The following is a 6,080-nucleotide window of genomic DNA, read 5'->3' as shown; positions in this document are numbered from 1 at the left end:
AAATTCCAAAAATGGAAGGATCATGGATTATGCTATTCCGGATTTTGAGCAATTAAATTATGGTATAGTTAGACCACATATGACCGTTCTCCATTTCGAACTAAAACCGATAATGTTTCACATAATGCAGACAAATGGCCAATTTGCCGGACTACCCTCAGAGGACCCACATTCACACTTAAAGTCTTTTATGGAAATCACTGATGCTTTCCTGATCCCGGGAGAGTCCAATGACGCTCTCAGACTCACTTTATTTCCATTTTCATTAATGGATCGGGCAAAAGCATGGTTTAACTCTTTATCACCGGGATCTGTGCCGTCATGGAGTAACATGGCGGAAAAAGTTTTGCGAAAATATTTCCCACCAACAAGGAATGCTAAGTCCAGGAACGAGATCTGTCTTTTCAAACAACTGGATGATGAAGCTGTTCCTGACGCATGGGAAAGATTCAAAGAGCTATTGAGGAAATGCCCACACCATGGCATTCCGTACTGTATTCAACTCGAGACGTTTTACAATGGGTTAAGTCCCATGGAAAAACAAATGCTCGATGCGACTGCAAGCGGAGCCTTCACAACCAATACCTATAATGAGGGATATGATATCCTGGAAAAGATAGCAGCAAACAATGGGCATTGGGCCGACCCACGTGCCCAACCACAGAAAAAGAATAATGAAATACATGAGGTGGATGCATATACTGCATTAACAGCTCAGCTCACCTCCATGACCAACTTGCTGAAAAATTTAACTTCTGGTCAAGGAGTACAACAAGCTGCTAATACACCTATTCCAACAATCCTCTTTGTACAATGTGTGTGCTGTGGTGGGGACATTCGTATGAACATTGTACCCATAATTCTGAATATGTAAATTATGTTCAAAACAAATCTAATCCCTACTCTAACACATATAATGCAAGTTAGAGACAGCACCCAAACTTTTCTTGGAACAGTCCCAGTTTAAATCCACCAGTCCATAAACAACAGGGAACTTCTAATTTCCAACCACAGCATCATGCAAACAGTTCTAACTCTCAGAATCACCAACAAAGTTTTCAGAATTCTCAACCATATTTTCAGAACAAACCTCCTCCATAGGCAGAATCATCATCTTCTCTGGAAGCAATGATAAAAAGGGCTATTAGCACATGCTCAAGCCCAAAATCAAGCTTTGATTAATCAACAAAGCTTGCCATCAGGAATTTAGAGACTCAGGTTAGTCAACTTGCACTTAACTAGAGCAATCGAGCCCTTGGGACCTTTCCCAGTAATACAGAAGTCCCTAGAGATCTAGGAAAGGAACATGTGAAAGTAGTAACTCTTAGGAGTGGGAAGGAGTTGACAGAAAAAGTGCAAAAAGATAGTGCACCAAGACTGTCAGAAACTAATGATACGGTATTAGTCCCTGCCAAATAAAGACCGGTCCAACCTTTAGAAAAGCAAGCATCTGAAACCACCATTCCTGTTCCCCCAAGATCAAACTATCCATTACTTTTTCCAGAGGATGCTCTAAAAAATCAGAAGAAACTGAGGTTGTAGAGACTCCTAAGCTTGATACTAAGACTCCATTTAAACCTTCAAAAAGCACCACAAAGACTCAAGGCATTCAAGACCCATCTTGCTCAACACCTCCAAGCAAGAATGTGATAAAACCAGTCCCTCCTTATGTTCCTTACCCCCAAAGGTTGAGGAATCAGAAAGAAGAATTGCATTTTAAGAAGTTCTTGGATGTGTTCAAAGAATTGCACATCAACATACCACTTGTTGAGGCAATTGAGAAAATGTCTAGTTATGCTAAGTTTTTGAAGGACATCTTAAGCAAGAAGAAGAAGTTGACTGAGTATGAGACTGTAGCTCTTACTGAAGGATGTAGTGCACTTTTGACAAATAGCATACCCCCTAAGCTCAAAGATCTAGGAAGTTTTACTATTCCTTGTTCAATAGGAAGGAAGAAAATAGGGAAAGCCTTATGTGACTTAGGTGCTAGTATCAACCTCATGCCTTTGTTTGTCTTTAACACCTTAGGCATAGGAGAGGCTAGACCTACCACAGTTACACTCCAGTTGGTAAACAAATCCATTGTATACCCTAAGAGAAAGATTGAGAATGTGTTAGTACAAGTTTATAAGTTCATATTTCCGGCAGATTTTATCATACTAGACTTTAAGGCTGATAAGGACATTCCTATTATTTTAGGGAGACCTTTCTTAGCCACCGGAAGAACTTTGATAAATGTCCAGAAAGGAGAGTTGACCATGAGGCTTCAAGATCAAAAGGTCACATTTAATGTCTTCAACTCCTTAAAATATCCTGATTATTTGAAAGAGTGTTCAAGCATAGCTGAAATAGAAGAGATGTGTCATAAGGAAGGAGTTTAGGAAAACGTTAAGTTGAAAGAAGAGAGTGTGGAGGAATTAGAAGAATAGACTGTTGAGGAAGTAGAGGCATTAAGAAATAATAATGTGCTAGAAGAGGTGTTAACTTTTGAACTATTGGAGAATAATGAGCAAAAAGACTTCACCCCATCAATAGTATCACCACCTGACCTAGAGTTAAAGCAACTCCCATCCCATATGAAATATGCTTTTCTAGGAGCAGAAGGCAAATTGCCTGTCATCATCTCATATACCCTAGACTTGCATCAAGAGAAGAAACTAGTAGACATGTTGAAATTGCACAAAAAAGCTTTAGGATGGACCATTGCTGACCTTAAGGGGATTAGTCCCTCAATTTGTCAACATAAGATCATCTTAGAGGATAAAAAATTCACATCCATAGAACCTCAAAGAAGGCTGAATCCTGTCATGAAAGAGGTAGTAAAAAAGAGATTTTGAAATGGTTAGATGTAGGAATTATCTTCCCGATAGCCAGTAGTTCTTGGGTTAGCCCAGTCCAGTGTGTTCCAAAGAAAGGAGGATTCACAGTCATCACAAATGATAAAAATGAACTTATCCCCACTAGAGTTGTATCCGGTTGGAGAATATGTATGGATTATCGGAGGCTAAACAAGGCTACTCAAAAAGACCATTTTTCACTACCTTTCATTGATCAAATATTGGACTGATTAGCCGATAAAGAGTACTACTGTTTCTTAGATGACTATTCAGGTTACAATCAAATAGCTATTTCTCCCGAGGACCAGGAAAAAAACCACCTTCACATGTTCTTATGGCACTTTTGCTTTTAGAAGAATGCCATTCGGACTGTATAATGCTCCTGCCACCTTTCAGAGGTGTATGATGTCCATGTTTTCAGATATGCTTGAAAAATCCATTGAAATCTTTATGGATGATTTTTCTGTATATGGTTCATCTTTTGACAACTGCTTAGACAATTTACAAAAGAGTCTTGATAGGTGTGAGGAAACTGATTTGGTCCTCAACTGGGAGAAATGTCATTTCATGGTTAAGGAAGGAATTGTTCTAGGACACTTAATCTCTAAGAAAGGAGTGAGGGTAGATAAAGCAAAACTCGAAGTTATTGAAAAACTACCAGAACCTAGCACGGTTAAAGGAATAAGAAGCTTTCTTGGTCATGCGGGATTTTACAGAAGGTTCATCAAGGATTTTTAAAAAATTTCAAAACCTTTATGTCTACTCTTACAACATGACCAAAAATTTGATTTTAATGACGAATGTAGAAATGCATTCAAAACCTTGAAGAAAGCTTTAATTACTTCATCAGTGGTAGTTGCTCCAGATTGGAACAAACCTTTCGAGATTATGTGTGATGCAAGCGATTGGGCGGTTGGTGCTGTTTTAGGTCAGAGAAGAGAAAAGGTGTTTCATTCAATTTATTACGCAAGTAAAATTTTGAATGAAACACAAATAAATTACACAACTAACGGAAAAGAAATTATTGGCCGTGGTTTTTGCATTTGATAGATTTAGATCATACTTGATGGGCACAAAGGTAATTGTACATACCGACCATGCGGCTATCGAATATTTGATCTCAAAAAAGGATGCAAAGCCTAGGTTAATAAGGTGGGTGTTATTATTCCAGGAATTTGACTTGGAAATACTTGATAGGAAGGGTGTGGAAAATCAAGTAGCGGATCATTTATCTAGGTTAGAAAAACCTGAGATAGGAGGAGGAGACATTATAGAGACCTTCCCAGATGAGAGAATCTTGATGGTGCAACAACAAAAGGCACCTTGGTTTGTAGATATAGTAAATTTCTTAGCTTGTGGCATCAAACCATCTGAATACACAAGCCACATGCTTAAGAAATTTTTTCATGATGTCAAGTCTTATTTCTGGGATGACCCCTTTTTGTTTAAAATTGGTGCAAATTAACTTTTAAGAAGGTGCATTCCAGAATCAGAGGTAGCAAAAATGTTGTATCAGTGTCACCAAGCTCCTTATGGAGGACATTTTGGAGGGCAGAGAACTGCTACGAAGGTCCTACAATATGGTTTCTATTGGCTGACTCTTTTCAGGGATTCCCATAACTTTGCACAAAGGTGCAATGAATGCCAAATGAGTGGTTCCATTTCTAAAGGAAATGAAATGCCATTATATGGGATCCTAGAAGTTGAGTTATTTGATGTATGGGGAATAGAATTTATGGGTCCTTTCCCCCATCAAATAACTGCCAATACATACTGGTTGCTGTAGATTATGTCTCAAAATGGATGGCTGTGGCATGTGTTTCAAATGATGCCAAGACAGTGGTTAAGTTCCTCCAGAAGCAAATTTTTACACGGTTTGGTACTCCCAGAGCTCTAATAAGTGATGAGGGTACCCACTTTATAAATAATTTGTTAAGTGGAGTTCTTGCAAACTATAATGTTAACCATAAAATAGCCACAGACAAATGGTCTAGTAGAGCTTTCCAACAGAGAGATAAAAAGTATTTTGGAAAAAGTTGTCAAACCTAACAGGAAGGATTGGGCATTCAAGCTAGATGATGCTTTATGGGCATACAGAACTGCTTTCAAAACACCAATTGGTATGTCCCCGTACAAGCTAGTCTATGGCAAGGCTTGCCATCTTCCTTTAAAACTTGAGCATAAAGCATTTTGGGCAATAAAAGAATTAAATCTGTTTTGAAAAGGAAACTACAACTCTGTGAAATAGATGAACATAGACAGATGTCCTATGAGAATGCCAATCTCTATAAAGAAAAAACAAAAAGTTGGCATGATAAGAGAATACAACACAGAAAGTTAAGAGAAGGCCAACATGTTCTCTTGTTTAATTCTAGGCTGAAGTTATTCCCAAGAAAACTTAAGTCTAGATGGTCTGAGCCTTTTCTTTTTTCTAAAGTATACCCTTATGGAGCAGTGGACTTAGTTAACCCTGAAGATAACACTGTTTTAAGGTAAATGGGCAAAGGGTAAAAATGTACCATGATCCGGTAGCATTCTCAGAACAACACTCTGAGAGTTTTGCTACACCTTGTTAAAAGTTTCAAAAATCCCCCTGGACTTCTTAAAAGTCCAACTCTGTTTGTAAATAAGTTTTAAATTTGTAGGATGTTTGTGTCTAAAATTTTGAAGGTGTATTGTGTTTTTTTTAATGGACTGCTTGTAATGCTGCAGCATTCCATGTCTGCTATATTTTGGAATGGGAAAAATTTGGTTAAACTTTATTCTAATTTTTCAAAAAGGAGAATTTTTTTTGTTGTTGGTGGATTATGGCGCCAAAACAATTAAAAGAGGGTGGAAGATGCTTTGAGAAAAAAGCCAAAAGAAAGGTCTTGAGAAAGGTTTATGAAGGTACATAAGTATACTTACAAGATGACATCATCTTTGTACCCTCCTAACCCAACATTTCAGTCAAATGAGGGTCAAAGTGTTATTTTTTTTAAAAGGGAGCCGACAATAAGTAACATCTCATTTAATGAAGGTGTTATCTTAATTAATGCTTCAAAGAGGTGATTTAACCTCTTTTATTAACTTCTAGTTAATAACCCCCTCTTTTGTACCTACTAGCGATAAGTTTAGCCCTCATTAACTGTCAATAACCTCCATTAACCCAACCTTTCAATCGCCCCCATTTTTCTCTCCATCACTCTCACCATCACCGTTCCACAACCGACCTCCATCACCCTCGGTCACTCACTGTTCCCC

At 38.0% G+C, this 6,080-nt stretch overlaps 1 non-coding gene across 1 annotated transcript; it reads right to left on the bottom strand.

Annotated features, from left to right (window-relative positions):
* Positions 1–379: 379 nt before the first annotated feature.
* On the bottom strand, positions 380–486 carry LOC112501656. Its single transcript, XR_003067542.1, has one exon. It is a non-coding gene; the product is annotated as a small nucleolar RNA R71 (small nucleolar RNA).
* Between the last annotated feature and the right edge of the window lie 5,594 nt (positions 487–6,080).

This window comes from Cynara cardunculus, unplaced genomic scaffold (genome assembly GCF_001531365.2).
Source record: "Cynara cardunculus var. scolymus isolate 2C unplaced genomic scaffold, CcrdV1 Un_Scaffold_363, whole genome shotgun sequence".
Classification (NCBI taxonomy): domain Eukaryota; kingdom Viridiplantae; phylum Streptophyta; class Magnoliopsida; order Asterales; family Asteraceae; genus Cynara; species Cynara cardunculus.
Note: the sequence above shows the minus strand (reverse complement) of the source record. Positions and strands in the feature narration are given on the sequence as shown.